We start from the raw sequence: 10,780 nt of genomic DNA on the forward strand, positions 1-10,780 counted from the left end.
TTCTGCCTGAGGATTTATAATGTGTGTGAAGAAGGTTATTTTGAATCAGACCAAATCTGCCGCTGTGGTGGTTCACACACACGTGGCGGCTCGGGAGGCGGCGGCTGCGGAAGCAGCAGCAGGCGCCGCTGGGACGGGCAGGCAGATGGAGCGAGGTGGTGGCGGTGGCCGCGGCGGCAGCAGCAGGCACCGCTGGGACGGGCAGGGCGCGCGCAGGCAAGTGCACCCAGAAGCGCAATCTAAACCCCGGAACAGTAGCAGCGAGAGAGCGTGCCCGCTCGCGCTCGGGGACGCTGGAGCGCGCTGGGCTGGGGAGTCGCGAGCAGAGTCCCCGTAAAGCTCCCCTCAGGCGACCAATCTCGCTGGTAATGGCTGCACTAGGCTAATGAGCTGTCCGATATCGGACGCCGGAGCGCGCTGGGCCGGGGAGCGCGCACAGGGAGTCGCGAGCAGAGTCGGTGCGGAAAGCTGTCCTCCGGCGACCAATCTCAATCACAAAGCTGCACCGGGACCCGCGGGGCGGCTGTGGCCAGCGCCCAGGTCCTGGTGCGATACGGGGCCACAACGTTGGAGCGCCAAGTGAAGGTGGATCAAATTAATACAGGCCAATTGTTATAATATAAAAGCAACTTTAATATAAATGGAGCACTCACGCAACCGAAGTTCCAGCGATGCCCAGAAACAGGAAACAGGAAGAAGGGGTCACCAGCGTTTGTGCATCCCAATTTATAGACATTTTCCCGAGGCTGTCCCGCCCCCAAAGGGCGGGCTCTCTCTACACCTTATATTCCTCTTTCCACTCAGTCATACCCCTTCCTGTCTCCACCTCCCTAGTGCTGGGATTAAAGCATTGGGTCCTTTGACATGGTGGTGCCTATGACTACAATACACATGCACCCAAGGCTTTATCTGTTCTTTACACAGTCAGGTTCCCCCTTCCCAAAAATCAAAAAACAAGAACAAAACACTATTAGAACTGGTAAATTATTTCAGTAAGGTTACAGAATACAAAATAAATATATAAAAACAGTAGTTTATATCACAATTTCTTAAACATTTTCCACTTGCGACTTCTTTTTGACCATGACATTTATGCAACTCTGGGCACATAGAGATAGAAAATACAAGAGCGGGCAAGATGGCTCCGCAGTTGTGAGCATTTCCTCTTCCAGAGGACCCATGCCAGAAGACTCACAACCACATGGGGCAAGGGATCCAACACCCTCTTCTGGTCCACATGTACTGCACACCCAGATACACATGTTCACTGTGTGAGAATGATCCCCAGAGGCTCAGTCATCAGTTGATGTACTGGGAAAGATTAGGGGGTGTGGCCTCCTTGGAGAATGTGTCTCACTCTGGTCGTGGAGGATTTTGAAAGCCCACACTATGCCTGGTCTGTCACTGTCTACTGCTTGTGGAGTAGGAAGTAGATCTCAGCTACTGCTCCAACACCCTGACTGCCTGCATGCTGTCATGCTCACCACCATGTTGAATACTTTCTTTTCTTCTTCCTCAGCACTACCTGTGAGGTGGCTGCCATCTCTTTTGCATCATTATGGCTGCCCTCCAGCCTCTGGTAAAGCCCAAGGTCATCAAAAACAGGACCAAGACGTTCACCCTGCACTAGTCAGACGGATATGTCAAAATTAAACGAAACTGGCAGAAACCCAGAGCAGTGTACAGAAAAGATTCAAGGGCCAGATCCTAATGTCTAGCATTGGTTATGGGAGCAGCAAGAAAACCAAGTACATCTGCCTAGCGGTGTCAGGAAGTTTCTGGTTCACAATGTCAAGGAGCTGGAAGGGCTGCTGATGTCCAGCAAATCTTACTGTGCTGAGAATGCTCACAACGTTTTCTCCAAGGAACATCGTAGAAAGAACAGCACAGCTGGCCACCAGAGTCACCAACTCCAATGCCAACAGAGCCTCCAACCCCAATGCCACCAGAGCCACCAACCCCAATGCCACCAGAGTCGCCAACCCCAACGCCACCAGAGTCACCAACCCCAACACCGGGCTACCATAGCTTGCATGCATGTTTTAATTCATGTTTAAATAAAACCACAAAAACTGCCAAAAAAACAACCACAGCAACAAAAATTCTTTCTTTTGTAAGAGTTGCCTTGGTCTTGGAATCTGTTCACAGCAATAAGACACCTGACTAAGACACTAAAATAAGAATGTCCTAAAATAGAAATAAATAGGTATACAAATCCAACAGTTACTGACAATAATCATAAATTTATTGGAACGGAAATCTTTGGCACGCATGTAAGTTTGCCATCTATTAAACAGGACAGCAAATTAGGAGAGCAGACATCATAAATGTGGCTATGAAATGAGTTACCGCCTGAACGGGAAACTTCCAACCTTGTCAGACAGGGTTTTCCCTTGTCAAATGCTAACTGTAGGATACGGTCTAATTTCCTGTGCTGATAAAGAAGCATGAATGAAGCCAGCATTTTATCAGTTCAGAATCCTGTAGAACTGTCAGCTGCTTACCTCATCTGCAAGGCGAAAGGCAGACAGCGAAGCTCAGCTCAGCTAGCATCGACAGCTGTCTCTCTCATTCCTGCAACCCTCGGACATCCTGGAAGGAAAGTCCCTGCAAGGTGCAAGGAGGGCGTGGCCAAGGGTCATTGGAAAGGAACCATGGGGCAGGATGATGGCTCTTAGAAAGTTCCAGAATGTCTGCACCATGCTGGAGTTACTGCTAAGCCATCTTCCTCTGATGAACCCAAAGGGCCTGTCTTAATCCATTGGAGCCACTGTAACAGAATAGCTGAGTCTGGACAATTCACAAGTGACAGATATGTGTTCTTACAATCTCTAGACTTGAGAGTCTAAAATCAATGAAGTCAGTGCCTGATGAGGGTGTGCTCCTCACAGAGGGGCCTCTATGTCCTCTGGCTCCATTCACACAAATTCTTCTGCCCAGGCCCCATCAATCAACTCTTAAACTCCTCCCCTATTAATATGAATGGAGGGAGTTGGGTTTCAGGGGATGAATTGGGGGAGACGTCAAAAGTGATATCTAAGCATATAAAGTAGTCAATATTGCAAAACCTCAAGTCTGGTTTTGATTATATACTGTGGACATTGATCGTGTAAGCTGTTATTACCAGGAGAAGCTGGGGGTGGGCGTTACACAGAAATCAACTGTACTAGTTGGCAATTTCTGTGTCTCTAAAATCAATTCCAAGCATAAGGTTGGGGCTGGAAAGAGGTCTTGGTGGTTTAGAGTTCTTGTTACTCTTGCAGAAGACCTGGGTTGGATTCCCAGCATCCATATGATAACTCACAACCACCTATAACACCAGTTCTAGGGGATCGGATGACCTTTTCTGACCTCTTCAGGCACCAGGCACACATGTAGGACATACACATAAGACAAAGAAAATCAATGTAAAGGTAAATTTAAAACGATAGTGAAATGTTGTGTCCAAGGAAGGACACTTTCACATTCTGCATTAGTGTGACACACGTGTGCTCCATATTCTAAGTGGAATATGTACATGTCACTAGTTATCTGTGTTGTTTAAGTAGTGAGGGACTGGATGAGTTACATGAAAATAAAATGGTATTTTATAAGAGACTTGGCCGTCCACAGCTGTGGGTGTCTATAGGGGCCCTGAAACCATTCCCCTGTAGGAATGGTAATGTAGCTAATGTAGGAAATACAAAGCCCTGTGTAATTTGAAATCCCGACTGTTTGACTTAGAAGATGCCAAGTCTTGCATTCCTGGCACTGTGGGTGAAGAATTTCCTGTGTGCCAGGTCACTAACACAAGATGCCTTAGCCCACAGCATTAGGAACTGCAGATTTCTTGGCACCAGGGGATGATGGACAGCTCTCTCCACCCTGCTTGACCTTTGAAGCCTCTCCAAATGCTTCGGGGGACCTTACCTCTCTCCAGTTAGTGTGCATAAAAACCACCTGGTAAGAAGTTAGGCTCTCAGGCCACACTCACCGAAGTTCTGGAAGGAGTAAGCTGTTTCCCTTGACAAGGACTCTGATATTAGTGACCTGGCTGAGACCACACAGTGAAAAGCCCTGATGGAGGGGACTCACTTGCATATGGAAGATACAGAACATAGTCCATCATACACTAGATGTCATTTGACAGATATGAAAATTGGCCAGGGAGATGACTCAGTAAGTAAGATACTTGTTGGGGAATCATGAGGACCCAAGTTCAATTCCCACCACCCACGTAAAATAAACAAAACAAAACAGAAATGATGGCAGACATTTGTAATCCCAATACTGGGGAGGTGGAGACATTCCTGATGTTTGCTGGTCAGATGGCCTAGCTTAGTTGGGAAGCATCAGGTCCCAGAAAGAGACTTGATCTCAAGAAACAAGGTAAAATCTCCTCAGGAATGTCACCTGAAACTGACCTCTGATGTGACACATGCGTGCACACACATGCATGCACACACATGCATGCACACATGCTCACGAACACATACACACACAAAGATGTAACACTCAAAGGCTTTTGACACAAACATTGAATCCCTGGACACGAGAGAGTGAAAAAGGACCCACATCTTGCATTTCAATTTCCCATTAGCGGCTAATCACGGAAGAATGAACTTTAGCGTGGCATGGTTATCTTCACTTGTAAGATACAGCATTGATGGCGGTCTTGCACTGCTTAACAGAAGGGATGTGTTCTGAGCAATACATCACTAGGTAGTTTTGTCACCATGTAAGTGTGAACCGCTTTGGGGTGGGTTACTTAGTCTAGGGGTTGTAACCCACCTTGCAGTCAGTTATTCCAGGGTCACGGAGAGGCACTATCCCGAAGATAAATGGGTTAGGAGAGAAGAAGAAGGCTGAGCGGGGTTCTTGTCAAAACCTCCATTTATTAGAGATGGGGTACAGCTTATATAGGGTAAGGTGTTTGGCTTGGGATGGGGGCGGGGGCATGGAATCTTGCCACATGGTCCACGATCATGAAGGCCAGGAGGTTACTTTCGGTCAGGTCACGTAGGCCAGGAAGTCACAACTAGGAGTTGACACACCTAGTTCTCTAGATAGTTTGGAATGTGGGGCGGGTTCCGCTAACAGATAGCTCTCTATTAACAGCTAATTGAGTGTGGGGTAGGTTCTGTCAATAGAACGGTTCTTAACACAATTGGGGGTGTGGGGTTCTCTGCAGACTCCCCAGGGTGATGGTTCCTGTAATGATTTTAGGAGGAAAAGGCTCCTGACTGTAAGCATCCCAGAAAATGCTTACATAAACTGTTTTCAAAGTTGCCTGTCAATACACTGCACTACCTCCATGTCAGAAGCGGCCCATCCTTGATCAAAGCGCTGCTGCACAGTGTGTCACTGCGTTTCAATGTCTGATTGGGACAGAAGGAAACAGAGTCCCTGGGCGCCTTCCTCTGAGTGCTGAGTTCTGTTGGCTTGCAGAAGGTAGATGAGAAGTGAGTTGTCACCCACCGGCTGGGTTTCCGTGGATGGCGTTTGCGCAGCAAAACTTGATCGCGGTCTACTGCACGTGCTGGCTTTGGGGGGCCTGGGCGGTTTGGATGCTCAACTTACTAAACCTGGATGGAGGTGGGCGGTCCTTGGACTTCCCACAGGTCAGGGAACCCTGATGGCTCTTCAAGCTGATGAGGGAGAGGGACTTAATCGGGGGAGGGGGAGGGAAATGGGAGGCGGTGGCGGGGAGGAGGCAGAAATCCTCAATAAATAAATAAATTAAAAAAAATTAAAAAAATAAAAAAAAATAAAGAAGGAAGTAAGAAATGTCAAAAAAAAAATAAAGTGTGTTCTAGCGCTCTTCAGGAGCTTTGGTTTTTACTCCCCTGACTCAGCTCATATTTCCCCTTTCCGAGCTTCATTCCTATGAGCATCCAATTCACTTCCTAACTTGGCTGTTGGTCAACCTTTCCAGCAGAAATCTTTTACCTCAGCAGGATTCTGGGCTCCGAGCAAAAATCGAAGTCCCTTCCTACAGAGCTTCATGGAGAGCAATGGGACAGAAATAGCTGTTGTGTGAATCTATGACTGTATCAATGCAGATGTGCAGGCAGCCACAGCACCTTCCCTGGGTCAGTTGCCTCTCTGGGGAAGAGTCCTGTGGTATAGGAATACTGCACTTAGGTTCAGAAGAACAGCGTGTAACCTGTTAACCAGTGCCAGCCAATGAAAATACAGCACAACTCTCAAACGCCAGCTAACTGCCTGGCTGCGCAGATTTAGTAACTCTAGTTTTACAAGTAAGAAAGAACGGGTGAAATTAATTTTAAAATGACACTTTATTTAACCTGATGTATCTAGGATATTATTTCTTCACATAACAATTATACACTCAAAAACTTAAATTTTTAAGTTTTTTTTTAAAAAAAGATTTATTTATTATGTATACAACATTCCTTCCATGTATGCTTGCATGCCAGAAGAGGGCAGCAGATCTCATTACAGATGGTTGTGAGCCACCATGTGGTTGCTGGGAATTGAACTCAGGACCTCTGGAAGAATAGTCCGTGCTCTTAACCTCTGAGCCATCTCTCCAAGTTTTTATTTAGTTACTATTTAAAAGAGAAAGTTTCTTGAGACAGGGTTTCTCTGTAGCTTTGGAACCTGTCCTGGAACTTGCTCTGTAGACCAGGCTGGCCTCAAACTCCCAGAGATCTACCTGCCTCTGTCTCTGGAGTGCTGGAATTAAAGGCATGCGCCACCACCATCCAGTTTAAAAGAGGTTCTTACAATATAGCTCTAGCTGGCCTAGAACTGGTTTAGACCAGGCTGGCCTCCAATTCACAAAGATCCAGCTGCCTCCACTCTCTACATGCTAAGATTAAAAGTCTGAGTTGCCACACCTGGCTGTTTTGATTTTTAATTGTGTGTGTGTGTGTGTGTATCTGGGGGTTATGGTTGTGTACCTGAGTGCAGTGCCAGAGGAGGCCAGAAGAGGGCACTAAGTTCCCAGGTGTTCAAGTTCCAGGGATCTGTGTGCCTCTTGGAGCCCGGTGTGGGCAGACTCCAGTCCTCCGCAGAAGCAGCACCTGCTCTTAACCACGGGGCCATCTCTCCAGCTCCCCTATGACGCTGCTTGCATTGTACTAGGGACTAAGCTCAGTGCCTTGGGTGTATAAGCACGTGCCCTACCACTGAGTTACACCCCGAAGTCTGATAAAATGAGACATTTGATCTTCTCTCCTCGTACGGCTTCTTTAGCCTGACGTGGGGTTCACACTGACGCTACCTCCTTAGTTTAGATTGCCCCAGCCCAGTTGCTCACGAGCTGCAGGTGGAGTGGTTCTGGAGTTGTGTCAGCCACAAACAAAGCCTGATTTCCTTGTCTGCGGCTGCGGGATAACGCCCACTTCGGGTTCCATAAGGATAAAATGAACAGTGTGGAGGTGGGTGGTGGCTTCTGCCTTGGAGGTTTGTTATTGCTGTGCGTTCAGGAAAGGTTGTCTGGGGACTTTGCTCTCTCGGGTCGGGCTCCTGTGGCATTGTCTACATTAGGAGAAGCAAAGGAAGTCATTTAGTTACACCAAAGTGTCGGCGGGAATGGAAAGCTCTCATCCTCCCAAGCGTGCGCAGAGGGTGGGAAGGAAGGAACATTGGCTGGGCTCATTTGGTTGAAGAGATTTTCTCTAGCCTGAATTGGATCTGTGTTGTTTCAGTCATGGGGTGGTTAACTTGGTGGTGGTGGGGTGGATGTTGACATGATCAACCGATGCGTGAAGGTAGAGTGTTCTTCACTTCTGGGCATGTCCGTGAGCGTGTTTCCAGAGAGAGAGCCAACTGAGCAGAAAAGAACTGCTCCCTGTGTGGGCAGGGCTGGGCCCGGGAAGAAGAAGTTAGCCATCTTCTGCTGAGTTAGCCGTCTGCTGCTCTCCTCTTCGGTCTCCAGGTTGCATGGTCTTTAGGCTCTGGGATCTCCACCAGAGCCCATTGATGCTTTAGTTCTTTGGCCTCTGCCTGGGGCCTTCATCTTTGCCCCTCGTTGGTTGAGGCTTCCTGCTTAGGTTGAATCGCACGACTAGCTCGTAGAGCGGGACTTTTCACATCTGTGGTCTGGCAAGTCATTCCATTAAGTCCAAACACCTATGTAAGTATATACACAAACATGTATGTAAGTATATACACACATCACTCCTAGGTTCAGACTGACACAAAGAAGCCCACAGGAGATATTGTAAGCACAGGGTCTCATGTCTCAGGTTGGCCTCAAATTGCTTGTCCTTCTGTGTCCACCTCCAGAGGGCCAAGATTACAGATGTGTACTGCCACAGACATTGCCCAGGATTACAGATGTGTACTGTCACAGCCAGTGCCCAGGATTACAGATGTGTACTGCCACAGACATTGCCCAGGATTACAGATGTGTACTGTCACAGCCAGTGCCCAGGATTACAGATGTGTACTGCCACAGACATTGCCCAGGATTACAGATGTGTACTGCCACAGACATTGCCCAGGATTACAGATGTGCACTGTCACAGCCATGCCCAGGATTACAGATGTGTACTGTCACAGACATGCCCAGGATTACAGATGTGTACAAATTTGCCTGAGGTTTGACCCATTTTTAGGTGTGTCAAAGTTCTAAAAGATTTTTTTTTTAAATGTCGATTTCTGTGTGGCTGTGGATTTGGACTTAGGGTTTCAGTCTATCAACATCCATGGGGTCAGAGCACTCTAAGGTGATGTCATGGGGTCATCACTAAGGAAAACTGCTAGGAGTCCCAAGTCTTAGCTGGGCTTTAGCTAAGGCACAAGCCCCTCTGATTGTCCCTTTCTAGGTCTTTCTTTACTTCTGAATCTTCTCTGGGGACCCACAATTAAACTCCCTTCGCTTTGGCTCTTTATGAGTTTGGTTTTGGGTTTATTCATTTGCTTTGAGGCAGTCTTTCCGTGTAGCTCAGTCTACCCTGGAGCTCCTGATTCTGCCTCTGCTGTCTGATGGCTGGGATTACAGGTGTGGCCCACGCACTGCTATTAAACTCATTCGTAGGAGCTTTCCTGTTGCTGCCTGCCCCCTTAGTCTGTACAGAGTGCAGATGCTCTCTGCCCCTGCTTGCCCCGGCCCCTCAAAAGGCAGGGGAAGGGTGGGACAGATGACTCACACTGGCCTCTTCCAACTGGGGAATTCAGGTTGGGCCCAGGGCCACTCTGGAAGGAAGAACCACACACAGACCTTCCTCTTCTGGTTTCCATAGCAGCCCCCAGCTCACTGGATGGTGCTGCCCTCACTGGGGCCATTCTCTATGTCCACGGCACATCATCTCACCCCCTACCCACCCATGACACAGGTGTACACTGCCTTCCTTGGGCTTGCAGGCTGCTGGCATTGCATGATCATCCCCTCTTGAGTTCTCTCTGTTAAAGGCTGTGTTGACTAGAAACCATTTATCATAAAATTCGCCTCCGTGATGTTTCTTTATCATATTTAGGGGTCCCAGATTTTTATACCTCTTTCCCTATGCTTTATCAGTGAGGGCACTCTGTGGAATCAAACTCAAGTATGTAGGTTTCTCAGAGGCTGACTATGACCTGGGCTCCGTAAAGAGTGTGGAGACTTTTAATCACCCTTTCACCAGTGAGAGGATCTGGCCCAGAGATCTGAAGGAGCTTGTTCGTTACATTAACTCTGTTTACTTGAACATGATCAGAGCAGCATGCCTGCCTTTGAAGAAATAGTCTCTCTCTTCACTCTGGATGATGACTCTAGGTGTCCCTGAGTTGAAGTACCAGCTCTGCAAGTGACCTGGGGGCTGGGGGCGGGTGACACACCTGCTGTGAGGAGCATAGACACATGAGGTGCATCCCGTCACTGGACAGACGCTGGCAGAGACTGACTGATTGGACGCTTCTTTCTGGTGTTCATTCCTTCTTTACCTTCCTAGTTGCAGTCTCTGTCTGCCGGGATATTTCTGGGGGTTTAGGACACGGAGTCAGTTGATTTAGAGATTTGGTTCTTTTAACTAGAGAATGAGGTAGGAAGCCAGACATGGCGCACGCCTTTATTCCCAGCACTCAGGAAACAGAGGCAGGTGGATCTCTGTGAGTTCAGGGCTAGCCTGGTCTACATAGACAGCTACATAGTGAGACCCTGTCTTGAAAATTAATAAATAAAAAAAATTAAATAGAGAAAAGAGATAGCTTGTAACAAATAAGTCTTACTATCTGTAAATATGTTAATATCTCAGAGTAAATCATACTTCAAAATGAGTCTGATTATGCAACCCCCAAACATGCCACTTTGGCAAAGACAACTGAGATTCAACAGACAAGTCAGCTTGACTTCCCCTCTGGGATGGTGTTCAACAGTAACTTCACCTCTGTCTGCTGAGCCGTCTCTCTAGCCTAGTATCTACCATTTTAAACACTTCCAAACACCTTTGTCACTTCCAAAGGACTCCAAATCCATCTAGCAATTTTCCTCCAGTGCCGCCGTCTCCTCTAAGCCCTGGCAGCCACCAAAGTCCACGTCAGGTTACCATTCTGGAAATCGCCCATGAGTAGAACCATACACCGCATGGCATGCTGTGTCTTTCACTTAACCTAACGTTTATTTTGCTGTAACAGGTATCAGAACTTTTTTAGTCTGCATGGGCAGATTAATGTTCACAAACACCACACACACCACACACCACACACACACACACCACACACATGCACACACACCACACATAAACATACATACCACACATGCAAACGCACATACCACACATACAAACATACACACACACCACATACACACTCACACACAAACACTGCACACCACACACACACATATACACAC

General features: G+C 47.6%; 1 pseudogene; it reads left to right on the plus strand.

Moving 5' to 3' along the window:
- The first annotated feature begins 1,558 nt into the window (after positions 1 to 1,558).
- Positions 1,559 to 2,028, plus strand: LOC106144353 (annotated as a pseudogene).
- Positions 2,029 to 10,780: the final 8,752 nt, after the last annotated feature.

The sequence above is a fragment of the Microtus ochrogaster genome, unplaced genomic scaffold, assembly GCF_000317375.1.
Source record: "Microtus ochrogaster isolate Prairie Vole_2 unplaced genomic scaffold, MicOch1.0 UNK20, whole genome shotgun sequence".
Taxonomy (NCBI): domain Eukaryota; kingdom Metazoa; phylum Chordata; class Mammalia; order Rodentia; family Cricetidae; genus Microtus; species Microtus ochrogaster.